We start from the raw sequence: 16,129 nt of genomic DNA, 5'->3' as shown, positions 1-16,129 counted from the left end.
GCCATTTTTCCGCCGGAGCCGCACTGTAATGTTTCCCGGCATGCCCCGCTCCCTTGCGGGGGAGTATATCCCGGCATGCCCCGCTCCTTTCCGGGGCAGTATATCCCGGCATGCCCCGCTCCTTTCCGGGCAGTATAACCGCGGAGCTGCCACGAGGAGCCTGCCCGTGCTTTCCGGGGCGATGAGGGGGCCCGTCGGGATGCCGGCGCTCCCTCCCGGTGAGGCTCCGGTTCCGCCGCCCGTCGCGGGGTCGGCCGGGGCCGGGCGGTCGGCGGGTCGCGGCGCGAGTGGTCGCGGCGGGCCGGGGGTCGGTGCGGGGCGCGCGGGCGGCGAGGCGCCGCGCCTTCCACCCCCCCCCAGCCGCGGCCGGCCTTCTGCCGGCGCCGGTCCGTGCCGGGACGTGTCTCCGCGGCGTCCGGCGGGGTGTCTGGGCCGGGAGGGGGGGCTCCGCGCCGCGCGGGCAGTGCGCGGAGGGGGTCGCGGCGGGGGCTTGGGGGTGCGGCCGGGCCAGAGCTCCCGTTCCCCGAGCAGCCGGCACGGGAGACACGGGGCACCGAAGGGGCCGGCGGGGCGGGGCGCGACTGGACTCTTCCGGTCAGTCTGAGCGTGTCCGGGCCGCGGGGCTGGCAGGTTTGGGGGGATTTGGGGGTTTGCGTGGGTCTGTGTCTCTCTCTAGTTGCGGCTTGTGGGTTTTCTGTCTCGCGGGGCTGTTTTGGCAGAGGAGGGCTTAGGGCTTCTCTTGTGGCTGCTGTGGCGTTCAGTGGTTATCGGGGGTTCTTGTGGTGTCTGGGGTTTCCGGGTTTGCTGGTTTCTTCGGCTCGGTGGTTATTTTGCTCTGGTCTTTTGTTGGTTTTCTGGTTTGGGTTTCTTTTGTGGTTTTAATTGGGTTTTTGGGGGTTCCGTGGCTCGCAGGGTTTCTATAATTTTTTTATGGTAAATGAAAATGGAGCACAGGTTCTGCTCTGCCTTTTGTTTCCTTGTCAGCCTTTGTTGCCCTTGTGAAATGTCCAAGCCCATTGGAGACATTACTGTTTGGCTTGCTATTTGAGCTTTCTTCTTGGATACCTTGTACCCATTAAGTCCCCAAAAGTTTAAGAGTTGGGTGGTTACCCATCCAGAACCTGTTGTCCTTCTTGTGAGTCTTGGTCCTTCCCAGCCCTCCACTGACCCCTGCCCTTTCTTACTACTCCTCTGATTTTTTTTTTTTTTTCCCCTTGCCTGTACTTCTCTATTCTACTGTCCTGCTCCCTTTTCTTCTCTCCCTTTCCCTTTCTTCATCTCCCTCTCCCTTTTCTTTTTCTCTCTGTGCTTTTTTCCTGCTTTCTCTTCCTCCTTTTTTCGTCTTCCGTCTCTGTCCTGCAGGCCACTGCAGTTACTTTCCTTTTCCATCTCTTTGTCGTGATCTGCACCTGTCTTGTTTTCTCCAACAATTTCTCTAGCCTGTTGTCTGGTGTTCTTTTTTTTTTTTTTTCATTCTATATCTCACTGTCCCAGGCAGCAAGCTGGCCCTTGAATATGCTTTATTCTCCATAAATGCAGGTGCTGTTGGCAGCAGTTCATGAAACGAGGGGCATCTCCAGCAGATCCTGCAGAAGACAGAGTTGCTGCCTGAGGAGAGCACGCCTCAAAGTGTGCATCGTCAGATTTGCGCTCGCTAGAGAGTATGGGACGAAGCTGGCATTGGCGTCCTGTCCAGCCAGTGTCAGGTGACACCCACTTTGCTGCGCACTGGTTACAGGAGGATCTAGAGTAATACAGATGTACTTCTCAGCGAAGGCAGCGAAGCAACACTTTCCTTTCAAACGGTGAGGCTGGTAAGGAAAGCGCAGTTTGTCTCTGACTGTCTCTATTCCCTTTGTCTCAGGGAGGCTGAATGAAAATGATGACTTCTTGACTGTGTTATCACACTGGGTGAGTAGGTGTGACATGCTGGAGCTGGATACTGAAGTTGAGTACGTGGTGGAATCGATGGATCTGTGTTTTCTGCATGGAGAAGGTAACCTGTCATTCGTTTATTTTTCTTAAAATGAAGCAAAGGACTAGGGAAGGTGGGCTCTTCTTCACAGCGCAGATTTTGATGACATTGTTGGAGTAGAAATCCATCCAAGGGTGGTCCTAAAGTTGGCAACATCAGTAGCATAACAAGAGAGTCTCATGGTTCCACTGTAAAGTGGAAGTACAGAAAGCTGTTCAGCTCGCAGAGTGCAGGCCTGTGTGACCTGGGAATCTACTGATGGACTCTGCCTTATGAGGTGAGATATTTTCGATCGAGCAGGGGGAGTCATCGTGACTTAACAATGTGGTAGCTACACTTGTGATGGGCTCCTGCAGTTTTATCAGCTATCGGGCCCCGGAAGGCCTTCATCCTCCCTCCGTCTCTAGGATGAAAAGGCAAAAAATGCCATATTGTGAGGATGATTGAGTACAATTTTCTGCCGCTCCATAAATAACTTTGATACTTAGTATATGTTAGGAGTGCTTGTGGGAGCTTCAGCCTCTTCTCGAAGCAGTCCCGTCTGTCTAAAGCGCGTGCTTTTAAAAACATCTGTGTGTTACATACATTAGGAACTAAAACTGCAGCTTGATTTTCCTCCTCTAGGGCTGATTTTTCATAATTGCTTCACACCGGTAACAGAAACGGATAGGCCCTGTTTCGTCAGGGTCAGTCCTGACCTGGTTTAAATGCTGCTGCAAAGCTTCAGTGTTTCAGTTTGCAAGCTGTAAAAATACGTTGTTAAAGATAAGAGTGCTTCTTGGAACTTAAGTGGTAGAACCGCCTTCTCAATGGTAGCTTTTGCTGGCTTGCTTTTGTGCAATGTACATCTTTGCCATTGTGATTTAGCGTGCCTGATTGGTTTAGCATACAGACATTGGCACCCGCTGAGTTGATAAACAGGTCTTTCTCACTGTGCCATTTTTCCACTTCCTTTAATTGTATCTTTTTCAGTCTGTAACCACAGTTAATGTCTTTTTTTTTTAAAAAAAGCACGCTACAGCAGCTTGCTTTGTTCATGTGTTCAAAAGATGTTTGTGGTTGCTTTTCCCCCAGTTGTTGCTTGGTTTTTTTTCCTCTTTAAATGCTTTCTGAAAGGTAGAACTGCATTTCCTTGTAGGGTGCACTTAGACTTTTTCCATGTTATCGGAGTTGTAAGAACATGTCAGTTTCAACACAGAAAAAAGGTCCAGCTTTTGCCACGAGGCTTTTGCCATTAGGGTTTAGCCTAATGTTGCCGAGGAAGCTTTCTTTCTGCTTCCCTCTAAGCCTTACTGTAAAAAAGAAAAAAAGCTGTCATGGGAAAGCCGGTTAAATCGGGCTCGGACCCCAGATTGTCACCGGTTTAATGCAATGAAAGTGTCCTGACTGGACTGAAGCACCCTAAAACACTTTGCGTGCTGCAGCATAAGAATGCAGATGGCTTATCACGCAGTAACTTGGGGATCAGCACCGTTTGCTGCCACTGGCAGAGGCTTTTTTCTTATTCCTTCTGACTGACACGGCCATAGGAGGTGCCTGTTTTGTGGCAGTAGTGCAGCAGCACCATCTCTCGACCCTGCTGCCTCAGACATTGCTTAGCCTCACTGCATTTTGTTTCCTGGTTTTGCTCGGCAGGACAAGTCCTGTTTGGCTGTAATTGCAGGGTTAGAGTGTAATATGAGGAAAGGAGGGTGTTGGCTTAGGAATTTCTGTTCCGCTTGCCACAGTTTTGCCACCAGTATTGCAGTTGGCGAGGTGGCTGTCGGGCGTGGGAATCGCGGGGGTGAGTCTCAGTGTGGGGACAGGTTTGTTGCTGACGCTTCAGCTGTTGGGGTTTTTGAGTTGCTGATGTGTGTTTTCTCATTCTACAGAACCACCTTCATGTTGCGTTCCAGGGAGTGTACTGTGGATGTACAGGAAAGATCTTTCCTGGTGAGACTGTCTATAACCACCGAAGATGTTCGCCAGCTCTGCGCTGAGAAGTTCGAGGTGGACAAGCCGGCAGAGTGCAGCCCGTTTCTTGTTGTCGACGACACCTGGCAGCAGCTGACGGAGCATACCTGCCCTCGGGAAATGAAGGCTGAGTTGCACAGCTGTCCCCAACCCCAGGTCTTCCACTTTGTCTACAAATGTGTTAACAGAGATCTGTGTGGTGCCATTTGTCACAATGATGACTCCACGTTTTAAAAGCAGCAGCTCGTCGTTGGATTTCTGTTCCTCTTGTTAACGGCTGAAAACATCTTTGTTGGCTGGCATTCCTTAGGAGCCGAGACTGGTCTTAAACCAGGATTGCCCAGTAAAAATCCCTTAGCCACATCAGGCATAGCTTAGAAAACCCCATGTAAATCGTGCACAGGGCCGGTTATGCAGACTATTCCACCAGCGTGTTTGAGCGAACAGCCACAAGACTCTGCTGCAGCATATCATATCGTGGCCCTCGGCAGGTTGTCTGCTGTGGTGTGCAAATGTCTTATTTTTTTTGCACCTGGCCTCTAGCCACATGTCATTTTGATTTATATATGTGTATGCTAGACAAGCATTGCAGTAAACTGGCTGGTGTTAGCTTGGGTTCGACTTGTCCCATTCAGGGCATCAGTTAACTCAGAATTACCTGGATGATTGATTGCATTCTTCCCTGTTTTTTTTTTTTTTTGTTTTTGTTTTTTTTAATTACAGAAAATTGTGGGGGTTTATTATAGACATCTTGCAGCAGTTGCAGGTAGACTGTCAGGGTCGTCTTCTAAAAATATTTTTTCAGCTGTAAAGAATTCTGTAATTATGCATGTGATTTTAACATTCAATATACAAGAATAAGTCTCTTTCGGGTTTTGGCGTATTGCATTTAAGGTCTCTATGGTTTCTCCTCTTTTCCTGTTACAGGTGAGTTCTTGGGAGCTTGTGGTACCTGTAAGAAGGTCGTAGTATTGGCGCTGGTGATTTCATTGCCTTTATCTGAACTGGATGTACTGTTACCTGGGTTAGTGTTTCTATCCATTGGTTTAGACAGCCTTGTGGGTAGGAAGAGGAAGTTGAAAGAAAAGGATGTAGAGAAGGGGCAGAGAAAGAACGCAGAGAACCGAGTTTAGGATTAAAATGTGTTAGTCTGTCTGCTGGTGCAGGCTCCTCTCAGAAAATGAGCCAAGGAGGTTGGTAAGGTGTTTGTAGTTTTACTGATTTTTTTTTTTTTTCCTGGTTTTTGTGGCTATAGGGGTTGGGTGGGTTGGTTTTTTTACAGGCTCTGGGATTTGTGGGGTTAGTGTGGGCTTGTGAGGTTTTTCTGTTGGTTTGTTTTTTTTAACTGGGGTTCTAAGGGGGGGTTTTGGTTCTCTGCCTTTTGAAGGCTTTGGGGTTCTGTGGGTTGCGGGTTTGGGGGAGGGCTAGGGGCTTCTGTGGTGTTTTGAGTTCCCGCAGCTTTTTCTTGTGGGGTCTGGGGTTTGTGTGTGTCTTTAATGGGGGTTTGTGGCTTCTTTGGTTTTTGGGCTTTGTGGGGGTTTCTAGTTTGTGGGAATTCTTTGGGTATTTTGGTTTGGTTTTTCTTAGGCTGAGAGGCTTTAGGAGGAAAGCCTGTTCTGAGCGTGGTGTTCTCCTTGTAACAGAAGCAGGGTCTCACTGTGGCATGCCAGCTGTCGTGGCTAACAAGGGAGCTTTTTTGTTTTGTGTTGTTATAAATATTACAAGAGTTCCACTTTGTAAAATGCTTTTGTGATGAGTTCAGGCTACGTCTTGCATCCATTGAAAGCAGTATTTACTGGGGCTGAGTCTTCCTGTTTGGAGCTGAGGAAGGAAGTATGGATTGAATAACAATGTATTGGTTTTTGACCTGCAGATGGTGGAAGAAAGTGAGGAAAGACTAACAGAAGAGCAGATTGAGTCACTTCTCCAGGCAGTCACCAGTCTTCTTCCAGGGGATCCAGAAGAACAGCCAAGAGACTTGGCAATGTTGGCTGAAGACGAAGGTGACCAAACCTTGGAGGCATCTCAGCCCAAAGCTGGCAACGGTTTCGACAGAGGAGAACCGGCTAACAATTTTCTGGGTTATACTTGGCAGCAGTTTACTGTTGTATTGGACATTGTTGTAAAATGCCTTAGAATTTTTATTATTCAGAGGTGATGAGGGAACCAGTTGTTTCCAAGAAAGCGTGGCCAAGGCCACTGTTGTTGTGGCATCTTTCCATCGATGGGGCTGGCAGCAGCTGAGTCAGGGCGGTTGGCTCTTTTTGGGGGACTATGGGGTCTTTACAGGGTCTCTTTTTGGTGGGGTCTAGGGCTTTTGGGGGGGGTTCTCTAAGGGGGGGTGTGGGGTTCTTTGAGGGGATCTTTATGGGGTCTCATTTTGGGGGGGATGTGAGGGGCTTGGGGGCGTCTTTAAGGAGTCTCAGGTTTTTTGGGGGGTGGTTAGGGTTCTTTATGGGGTCTGTTTGGGGGGTCTGGGTTTTTTGGGGGGGCTCTTTGGGGAGTTGGGGGGCCCTAAGGGCCTTTTTAGGGGATCGTGGGGGGGCTCTTTGGGGGGGGGGGGGTGTCTCTGAGGGGTTCTGGGGGGGTCTCTCTAGGGTCTATTTTTGGGGTGTTGGGGGTTCCTTCGGGGGTCTTCTAGGGGGTCAGGGGCCATGGTGGGGTTCGAGGGCTCTCAGAGGGGTCGCAGTAGGGTTGGGAGGGGGGTTGAATTCGCTGGAGGAGATGGGGGGTTGTTAATGAGCGCAGGTCAGCAGCAGACGGGTAATTAGTGGGGCAGGGGGAGCCGAAAAGGGCCGAGCAGAGGCGGAAAGGCCCGAGCACTGGCGGAAAGGCCCGAGCACTGGCGGAAAGGCCCGAGCGGGGATTCGAACACGGGGGTCCTCGGTGCTGCCGCCTTGCGGACACGCAGCGGTACTGCGCCCGGGTGGCGCAGCGCACGGAAGCCGCCGCGTTCTGCTGCCTCCGTGCACACTCGCCGCGTTCCTGCGCGGGTGCGCGCAGAGCCCGCTGCGTGCGGACTGCGGCCGGGCGGCGCAGCGCGAGCGGCAGGGCGCTTTAACGAGGGACGCCGCCATTGCGGGGCGGCCGCTCCCTCCCGGTGAGGGGGGGGTTCCGCCGCCCGTCGCGGGGTCGGCCGGGGCACTGTCAGGTCCGGGGAACCCCCGAAGGCGATGGGACTCCCTCGGGGGGGCAGATTTTGGGAGGGGGCGCGCGGGGGGGGGGGGTCACTGTCATGTGCGGGGATTCGAAGACGGGGTGAGGTCGCCCATCCGGGCGCTGACCGAGCTGGTACCTGCTTAGCTTCCCGGACGGGGAAGCTGTGAGGTCACCGGACGCTCCCTCCCGGAGAGGCGCCGGTACCCCCCCCCCCGCCCTCGCGGGATCGCTCGGTGCTGCCGCCTTGCGGACACGCAGCGGTACTGCGCCCGGGTGGCGCAGCGCACGGAAGCCGCAGCGTTCCGAAAGTTCCCTCCCGGTGAGGCGGGGTTTCCTTCGCCCGTCGCGGGGTCGGCCGGGGCACTGTCAGGTCCGGGGAACCCTCGAAGGTGATGGGACTCCCTCGGGGGGGGTCAGATTTTGGGAGGAGGGGCGCACGTGGCGGGGGCACTGTTAGGTGCGGGGATTCGAAGACGGGGTGAGGTCGCCCATCCGGGCGCTGACCGAACTGGTCCCTGCTTAGCTTCCCGAACGGGGCAGCTGTGCTGTGTAGCCCCCCCCAAGCTCGCGCCGCCCAACGGGGGCCCGGAAGCCCCCCGGCGGCCATTTTTCCGTCGGAGCCGTACGGAGATGGGCGCCGCCATGCCCGGAAGCCCCCCGGCGGCCATTTTTCCGCCGTAGCCGCACGGAGATGGGCGCCGCCATGCCCGGAAGCCCCCCGGCCGCCTTTTAACCGCCGAAGCCGCACGGAGATGGGCGCCGCCATGCCCGGAAGCCCCCCGGCGGCCATTTTTCCGCCGGAGCCGCACGGAGATGGGCGCCGCCATGCCCGTAAGCCCCTCGGTCGCCATTTAACCGCCGGAGCCGTACGGAGATGGGCGCCGCCATGCCCGGAAGTCCTCCGGCGGCCATTTTTCCGCCGGAGCCGCACTGGAACGTATCCCGGCATGCCCCGCTCCCTTGCGGGGGAGTATATCCCGGCATGCCCCGCTCCTTTCCGGGGCAGTATATCCCGGCATGCCCCGCTCCTTTCCGGGCAGTATAACCGCGGAGCTGCCACGAGGAGCCTGCCCGTGCTTTCCGGGGCGATGAGGGGGCCCGTCGGGATGCCGGCGCTCCCTCCCGGTGAGGCTCCGGTTCCGCCGCCCGTCGCGGGGTCGGCCGGGGCCGGGCGGTCGGCGGGTCGCGGCGCGAGTGGTCGCGGCGGGCCGGGGGTCGGTGCGGGGCGCGCGGGCGGCGAGGCGCCGCGCCTTCCACCCCCCCCCAGCCGCGGCCGGCCTTCTGCCGGCGCCGGTCCGTGCCGGGACGTGTCTCCGCGGCGTCCGGCGGGGTGTCTGGGCCGGGAGGGGGGGCTCCGCGCCGCGCGGGCAGTGCGCGGAGGGGGTCGCGGCGGGGGCTTGGGGGTGCGGCCGGGCCAGAGCTCCCGTTCCCCGAGCAGCCGGCACGGGAGACACGGGGCACCGAAGGGGCCGGCGGGGCGGGGCGCGACTGGACTCTTCCGGTCAGTCTGAGCGTGTCCGGGCCGCGGGGCTGGCAGGTTTGGGGGGATTTGGGGGTTTGCGTGGGTCTGTGTCTCTCTCTAGTTGCGGCTTGTGGGTTTTCTGTCTCGCGGGGCTGTTTTGGCAGAGGAGGGCTTAGGGCTTCTCTTGTGGCTGCTGTGGCGTTCAGTGGTTATCGGGGGTTCTTGTGGTGTCTGGGGTTTCCGGGTTTGCTGGTTTCTTCGGCTCGGTGGTTATTTTGCTCTGGTCTTTTGTTGGTTTTCTGGTTTGGGTTTCTTTTGTGGTTTTAATTGGGTTTTTGGGGGTTCCGTGGCTCGCAGGGTTTCTATAATTTTTTTATGGTAAATGAAAATGGAGCACAGGTTCTGCTCTGCCTTTTGTTTCCTTGTCAGCCTTTGTTGCCCTTGTGAAATGTCCAAGCCCATTGGAGACATTACTGTTTGGCTTGCTATTTGAGCTTTCTTCTTGGATACCTTGTACCCATTAAGTCCCCAAAAGTTTAAGAGTTGGGTGGTTACCCATCCAGAACCTGTTGTCCTTCTTGTGAGTCTTGGTCCTTCCCAGCCCTCCACTGACCCCTGCCCTTTCTTACTACTCCTCTGATTTTTTTTTTTTTTTCCCCTTGCCTGTACTTCTCTATTCTACTGTCCTGCTCCCTTTTCTTCTCTCCCTTTCCCTTTCTTCATCTCCCTCTCCCTTTTCTTTTTCTCTCTGTGCTTTTTTCCTGCTTTCTCTTCCTCCTTTTTTCGTCTTCCGTCTCTGTCCTGCAGGCCACTGCAGTTACTTTCCTTTTCCATCTCTTTGTCGTGATCTGCACCTGTCTTGTTTTCTCCAACAATTTCTCTAGCCTGTTGTCTGGTGTTTTTTTTTTTTTTTTTTCATTCTATATCTCACTGTCCCAGGCAGCAAGCTGACCCTTGAATATGCTTTATTCTCCATAAATGCAGGTGCTGTTGGCAGCAGTTCATGAAACGAGGGGCATCTCCAGCAGATCCTGCAGAAGACAGAGTTGCTGCCTGAGGAGAGCACGCCTCAAAGTGTGCATCGTCAGATTTGCGCTCGCTAGAGAGTATGGGACGAAGCTGGCATTGGCGTCCTGTCCAGCCAGTGTCAGGTGACACCCACTTTGCTGCGCACTGGTTACAGGAGGATCTAGAGTAATACAGATGTACTTCTCAGCGAAGGCAGCGAAGCAACACTTTCCTTTCAAACGGTGAGGCTGGTAAGGAAAGCGCAGTTTGTCTCTGACTGTCTCTATTCCCTTTGTCTCAGGGAGGCTGAATGAAAATGATGACTTCTTGACTGTGTTATCACACTGGGTGAGTAGGTGTGACATGCTGGAGCTGGATACTGAAGTTGAGTACGTGGTGGAATCGATGGATCTGTGTTTTCTGCATGGAGAAGGTAACCTGTCATTCGTTTATTTTTCTTAAAATGAAGCAAAGGACTAGGGAAGGTGGGCTCTTCTTCACAGCGCAGATTTTGATGACATTGTTGGAGTAGAAATCCATCCAAGGGTGGTCCTAAAGTTGGCAACATCAGTAGCATAACAAGAGAGTCTCATGGTTCCACTGTAAAGTGGAAGTACAGAAAGCTGTTCAGCTCGCAGAGTGCAGGCCTGTGTGACCTGGGAATCTACTGATGGACTCTGCCTTATGAGGTGAGATATTTTCGATCGAGCAGGGGGAGTCATCGTGACTTAACAATGTGGTAGCTACACTTGTGATGGGCTCCTGCAGTTTTATCAGCTATCGGACCCCGGAAGGCCTTCATCCTCCCTCCGTCTCTAGGATGAAAAGGCAAAAAATGCCATATTGTGAGGATGATTGAGTACAATTTTCTGCCGCTCCATAAATAACTTTGATACTTAGTATATGTTAGGAGTGCTTGTGGGAGCTTCAGCCTCTTCTCGAAGCAGTCCCGTCTGTCTAAAGCGCGTGCTTTTAAAAACATCTGTGTGTTACATGCATTAGGAACTAAAACTGCAGCTTGATTTTCCTCCTCTAGGGCTGATTTTTCATAATTGCTTCACACCGGTAACAGAAACGGATAGGCCCTGTTTCGTCAGGGTCAGTCCTGACCTCGTTTAAATGCTGCTGCAAAGCTTCAGTGTTTCAGTTTGCAAGCTGTAAAAATACGTTGTTAAAGATAAGAGTGCTTCTTGGAACTTAAGTGGTAGAACCGCCTTCTCAATGGTAGCTTTTGCTGGCTTGCTTTTGTGCAATGTACATCTTTGCCATTGTGATTTAGCGTGCCTGATTGGTTTAGCATACAGACATTGGCACCCGCTGAGTTGATAAACAGGTCTTTCTCACTGTGCCATTTTTCCACTTCCTTTAATTGTATCTTTTTCAGTCTGTAACCACAGTTAATGTCTTTTTTTTTTAAAAAAAGCACGCTACAGCAGCTTGCTTTGTTCATGTGTTCAAAAGATGTTTGTGGTTGCTTTTCCCCCAGTTGTTGCTTGGTTTTTTTTCCTCTTTAAATGCTTTCTGAAAGGTAGAACTGCATTTCCTTGTAGGGTGCACTTAGACTTTTTCCATGTTATCGGAGTTGTAAGAACATGTCAGTTTCAACACAGAAAAAAGGTCCAGCTTTTGCCACGAGGCTTTTGCCATTAGGGTTTAGCCTAATGTTGCCGAGGAAGCTTTCTTTCTGCTTCCCTCTAAGCCTTACTGTAAAAAAGAAAAAAAGCTGTCATGGGAAAGCCGGTTAAATCGGGCTCGGACCCCAGATTGTCACCGGTTTAATGCAATGAAAGTGTCCTGACTGGACTGAAGCACCCTAAAACACTTTGCGTGCTGCAGCATAAGAATGCAGATGGCTTATCACGCAGTAACTTGGGGATCAGCACCGTTTGCTGCCACTGGCAGAGGCTTTTTTCTTATTCCTTCTGACTGACACGGCGATAGGAGGTGCCTGTTTTGTGGCAGTAGTGCAGCAGCACCATCTCTCGACCCTGCTGCCTCAGACATTGCTTAGCCTCACTGCATTTTGTTTCCTGGTTTTGCTCGGCAGGACAAGTCCTGTTTGGCTGTAATTGCAGGGTTAGAGTGTAATATGAGGAAAGGAGGGTGTTGGCTTAGGAATTTCTGTTCCGCTTGCCACAGTTTTGCCACCAGTATTGCAGTTGGCGAGGTGGCTGTCGGGCGTGGGAATCGCGGGGGTGAGTCTCAGTGTGGGGACAGGTTTGTTGCTGACGCTTCAGCTGTTGGGGTTTTTGAGTTGCTGATGTGTGTTTTCTCATTCTACAGAACCACCTTCATGTTGCGTTCCAGGGAGTGTACTGTGGATGTACAGGAAAGATCTTTCCTGGTGAGACTGTCTATAACCACCGAAGATGTTCGCCAGCTCTGCGCTGAGAAGTTCGAGGTGGACAAGCCGGCAGAGTGCAGCCCGTTTCTTGTTGTCGACGACACCTGGCAGCAGCTGACGGAGCATACCTGCCCTCGGGAAATGAAGGCTGAGTTGCACAGCTGTCCCCAACCCCAGGTCTTCCACTTTGTCTACAAATGTGTTAACAGAGATCTGTGTGGTGCCATTTGTCACAATGATGACTCCACGTTTTAAAAGCAGCAGCTCGTCGTTGGATTTCTGTTCCTCTTGTTAACGGCTGAAAACATCTTTGTTGGCTGGCATTCCTTAGGAGCCGAGACTGGTCTTAAACCAGGATTGCCCAGTAAAAATCCCTTAGCCACATCAGGCATAGCTTAGAAAACCCCATGTAAATCGTGCCCAGGGCCGGTTATGCAGACTATTCCACCAGCGTGTTTGAGCGAACAGCCACAAGACTCTGCTGCAGCATATCATATCGTGGCCCTCGGCAGGTTGTCTGCTGTGGTGTGCAAATGTCTTATTCTTTTTGCACCTGGCCTCTAGCCACATGTCATTTTGATTTATATATGTGTATGCTAGACAAGCATTGCAGTAAACTGGCTGGTGTTAGCTTGGGTTCGACTTGTCCCATTCAGGGCATCAGTTAACTCAGAATTACCTGGATGATTGATTGCATTCTTCCCTGTGTTTTTTTTTTTTGTTTTTGTTTTTTTTAATTACAGAAAATTGTGGGGGTTTATTATAGACATCTTGCAGCAGTTGCAGGTAGACTGTCAGGGTCGTCTTCTAAAAATATTTTTTCAGCTGTAAAGAATTCTGTAATTATGCATGTGATTTTAACATTCAATATACAAGAATAAGTCTCTTTCGGGTTTTGGCGTATTGCATTTAAGGTCTCTATGGTTTCTCCTCTTTTCCTGTTACAGGTGAGTTCTTGGGAGCTTGTGGTACCTGTAAGAAGGTCGTAGTATTGGCGCTGGTGATTTCATTGCCTTTATCTGAACTGGATGTACTGTTACCTGGGTTAGTGTTTCTATCCATTGGTTTAGACAGCCTTGTGGGTAGGAAGAGGAAGTTGAAAGAAAAGGATGTAGAGAAGGGGCAGAGAAAGAACGCAGAGAACCGAGTTTAGGATTAAAATGTGTTAGTCTGTCTGCTGGTGCAGGCTCCTCTCAGAAAATGAGCCAAGGAGGTTGGTAAGGTGTTTGTAGTTTTACTGATTTTTTTTTTTTTTTCCTGGTTTTTGTGGCTATAGGGGTTGGGTGGGTTGGTTTTTTTACAGGCTCTGGGATTTGTGGGGTTAGTGTGGGCTTGTGAGGATTTTCTGTTGGTTTGTTTTTTTTAACTGGGGTTCTAAGGGGGGGTTTTGGTTCTCTGCCTTTTGAAGGCTTTGGGGTTCTGTGGGTTGCGGGTTTGGGGGAGGGCTAGGGGCTTCTGTGGTGTTTTGAGTTCCCGCAGCTTTTTCTTGTGGGGTCTGGGGTTTGTGTGTGTCTTTAATGGGGGTTTGTGGCTTCTTTGGTTTTTGGGCTTTGTGGGGGTTTCTAGTTTGTGGGAATTCTTTGGGTATTTTGGTTTGGTTTTTCTTAGGCTGAGAGGCTTTAGGAGGAAAGCCTGTTCTGAGCGTGGTGTTCTCCTTGTAACAGAAGCAGGGTCTCACTGTGGCATGCCAGCTGTCGTGGCTAACAAGGGAGCTTTTTTGTTTTGTGTTGTTATAAATATTACAAGAGTTCCACTTTGTAAAATGCTTTTGTGATGAGTTCAGGCTACGTCTTGCATCCATTGAAAGCAGTATTTACTGGGGCTGAGTCTTCCTGTTTGGAGCTGAGGAAGGAAGTATGGATTGAATAACAATGTATTGGTTTTTGACCTGCAGATGGTGGAAGAAAGTGAGGAAAGACTAACAGAAGAGCAGATTGAGTCACTTCTCCAGGCAGTCACCAGTCTTCTTCCAGGGGATCCAGAAGAACAGCCAAGAGACTTGGCAATGTTGGCTGAAGACGAAGGTGACCAAACCTTGGAGGCATCTCAGCCCAAAGCTGGCAACGGTTTCGACAGAGGAGAACCGGCTAACAATTTTCTGGGTTATACTTGGCAGCAGTTTACTGTTGTATTGGACATTGTTGTAAAATGCCTTAGAATTTTTATTATTCAGAGGTGATGAGGGAACCAGTTGTTTCCAAGAAAGCGTGGCCAAGGCCACTGTTGTTGTGGCATCTTTCCATCGATGGGGCTGGCAGCAGCTGAGTCAGGGCGGTTGGCTCTTTTTGGGGGACTATGGGGTCTTTACAGGGTCTCTTTTTGGTGGGGTCTAGGGCTTTTGGGGGGGATTCTCTAAGGGGGGGTGTGGGGTTCTTTGAGGGGATCTTTATGGGGTCTCATTTTGGGGGGGATGTGAGGGGCTTGGGGGCGTCTTTAAGGAGTCTCAGGTTTTTTGGGGGGTGGTTAGGGTTCTTTATGGGGTCTGTTTGGGGGGTCTGGGTTTTTTGGGGGGGCTCTTTGGGGAGTTGGGGGGCCCTAAGGGCCTTTTTAGGGGATCGTGGGGGGGCTCTTTGGGGGGGGGGGGTGTCTCTGAGGGGTTCTGGGGGGGTCTCTCTAGGGTCTATTTTTGGGGTGTTGGGGGTTCCTTCGGGGGTCTTCTAGGGGGTCAGGGGCCATGGTGGGGTTCGAGGGCTCTCAGAGGGGTCGCAGTAGGGTTGGGAGGGGGGTTGAATTCGCTGGAGGAGATGGGGGGTTGTTAATGAGCGCAGGTCAGCAGCAGACGGGTAATTAGTGGGGCAGGGGGAGCCGAAAAGGGCCGAGCAGAGGCGGAAAGGCCCGAGCACTGGCGGAAAGGCCCGAGCACTGGCGGAAAGGCCCGAGCACTGGCGGAAAGGCCCGAGCGGGGATTCGAACACGGGGGTCCTCGGTGCTGCCGCCTTGCGGACACGCAGCGGTACTGCGCCCGGGTGGCGCAGCGCACGGAAGCCGCCGCGTTCTGCTGCCTCCGTGCACACTCGCCGCGTTCCTGCGCGGGTGCGCGCAGAGCCCGCTGCGTGCGGACTGCGGCCGGGCGGCGCAGCGCGAGCGGCAGGGCGCTTTAACGAGGGACGCCGCCATTGCGGGGCGGCCGCTCCCTCCCGGTGAGGGGGGGGTTCCGCCGCCCGTCGCGGGGTCGGCCGGGGCACTGTCAGGTCCGGGGAACCCCCGAAGGCGATGGGACTCCCTCGGGGGGGCAGATTTTGGGAGGGGGCGCGCGGGGGGGGGGGGTCACTGTCATGTGCGGGGATTCGAAGACGGGGTGAGGTCGCCCATCCGGGCGCTGACCGAGCTGGTACCTGCTTAGCTTCCCGGACGGGGAAGCTGTGAGGTCACCGGACGCTCCCTCCCGGAGAGGCGCCGGTACCCCCCCCCCCGCCCTCGCGGGATCGCTCGGTGCTGCCGCCTTGCGGACACGCAGCGGTACTGCGCCCGGGTGGCGCAGCGCACGGAAGCCGCAGCGCTCCGAAAGTTCCCTCCCGGTGAGGCGGGGTTTCCTTCGCCCGTCGCGGGGTCGGCCGGGGCACTGTCAGGTCCGGGGAACCCTCGAAGGTGATGGGACTCCCTCGGGGGGGGTCAGATTTTGGGAGGAGGGGCGCACGTGGCGGGGGCACTGTTAGGTGCGGGGATTCGAAGACGGGGTGAGGTCGCCCATCCGGGCGCTGACCGAACTGGTCCCTGCTTAGCTTCCCGAACGGGGCAGCTGTGCTGTGTAGCCCCCCCCAAGCTCGCGCCGCCCAACGGGGGCCCGGAAGCCCCCCGGCGGCCATTTTTCCGTCGGAGCCGTACGGAGATGGGCGCCGCCATGCCCGGAAGCCCCCCGGCGGCCATTTTTCCGCCGTAGCCGCACGGAGATGGGCGCCGCCATGCCCGGAAGCCCCCCGGCCGCCTTTTAACCGCCGAAGCCGCACGGAGATGGGCGCCGCCATGCCCGGAAGCCCCCCGGCGGCCATTTTTCCGCCGGAGCCGCACGGAGATGGGCGCCGCCATGCCCGTAAGCCCCTCGGTCGCCATTTAACCGCCGGAGCCGTACGGAGATGGGCGCCGCCATGCCCGGAAGTCCTCCGGCGGCCATTTTTCCGCCGGAGCCGCACTGTAATGTTTCCCGGCATGCCCCGCTCCCTTGCGGGGGAGTATATCCCGGCATGCCCCGCTCCTTTCCGGGGCAGTATATCCCGGCATGCCCCGCTCC

General features: G+C 53.7%; 2 long non-coding RNA genes across 5 annotated transcripts; both read left to right on the top strand.

Annotated features, from left to right (window-relative positions):
* The first annotated feature begins 1,915 nt into the window (after nt 1-1,915).
* On the top strand, nt 1,916-6,127 carry LOC311195808. Of its 3 annotated transcripts, XR_014617534.1 has the most exons (5): nt 1,916-1,996; nt 3,847-4,084; nt 4,652-4,694; nt 4,856-4,952; nt 5,802-6,127. It is a non-coding gene; the product is annotated as an uncharacterized lncRNA (long non-coding RNA). The 3 variants fall into 3 exon arrangements; XR_014617536.1 differs by lacking the exon at nt 1,916-1,996 and having other exon boundaries at nt 3,671-4,084; XR_014617535.1 differs by lacking the exons at nt 1,916-1,996; nt 4,652-4,694 and having other exon boundaries at nt 3,671-4,084.
* Nucleotides 6,128-9,755: 3,628 nt separating this feature from the next.
* LOC311195769 lies at nt 9,756-14,121 on the top strand. Of its 2 annotated transcripts, XR_014617529.1 has the most exons (5): nt 9,756-9,990; nt 11,841-12,078; nt 12,645-12,687; nt 12,849-12,945; nt 13,796-14,121. It is a non-coding gene; the product is annotated as an uncharacterized lncRNA (long non-coding RNA). The 2 variants fall into 2 exon arrangements; XR_014617528.1 differs by lacking the exon at nt 12,645-12,687.
* The last annotated feature ends 2,008 nt before the right edge of the window (nt 14,122-16,129 follow it).

This window comes from Gallinula chloropus (genome assembly GCF_964237585.1).
Source record: "Gallinula chloropus genome assembly, chromosome: 11".
NCBI classification, from domain to species: domain Eukaryota; kingdom Metazoa; phylum Chordata; class Aves; order Gruiformes; family Rallidae; genus Gallinula; species Gallinula chloropus.
This window is presented reverse-complemented; position numbering and strand designations above follow the sequence as displayed.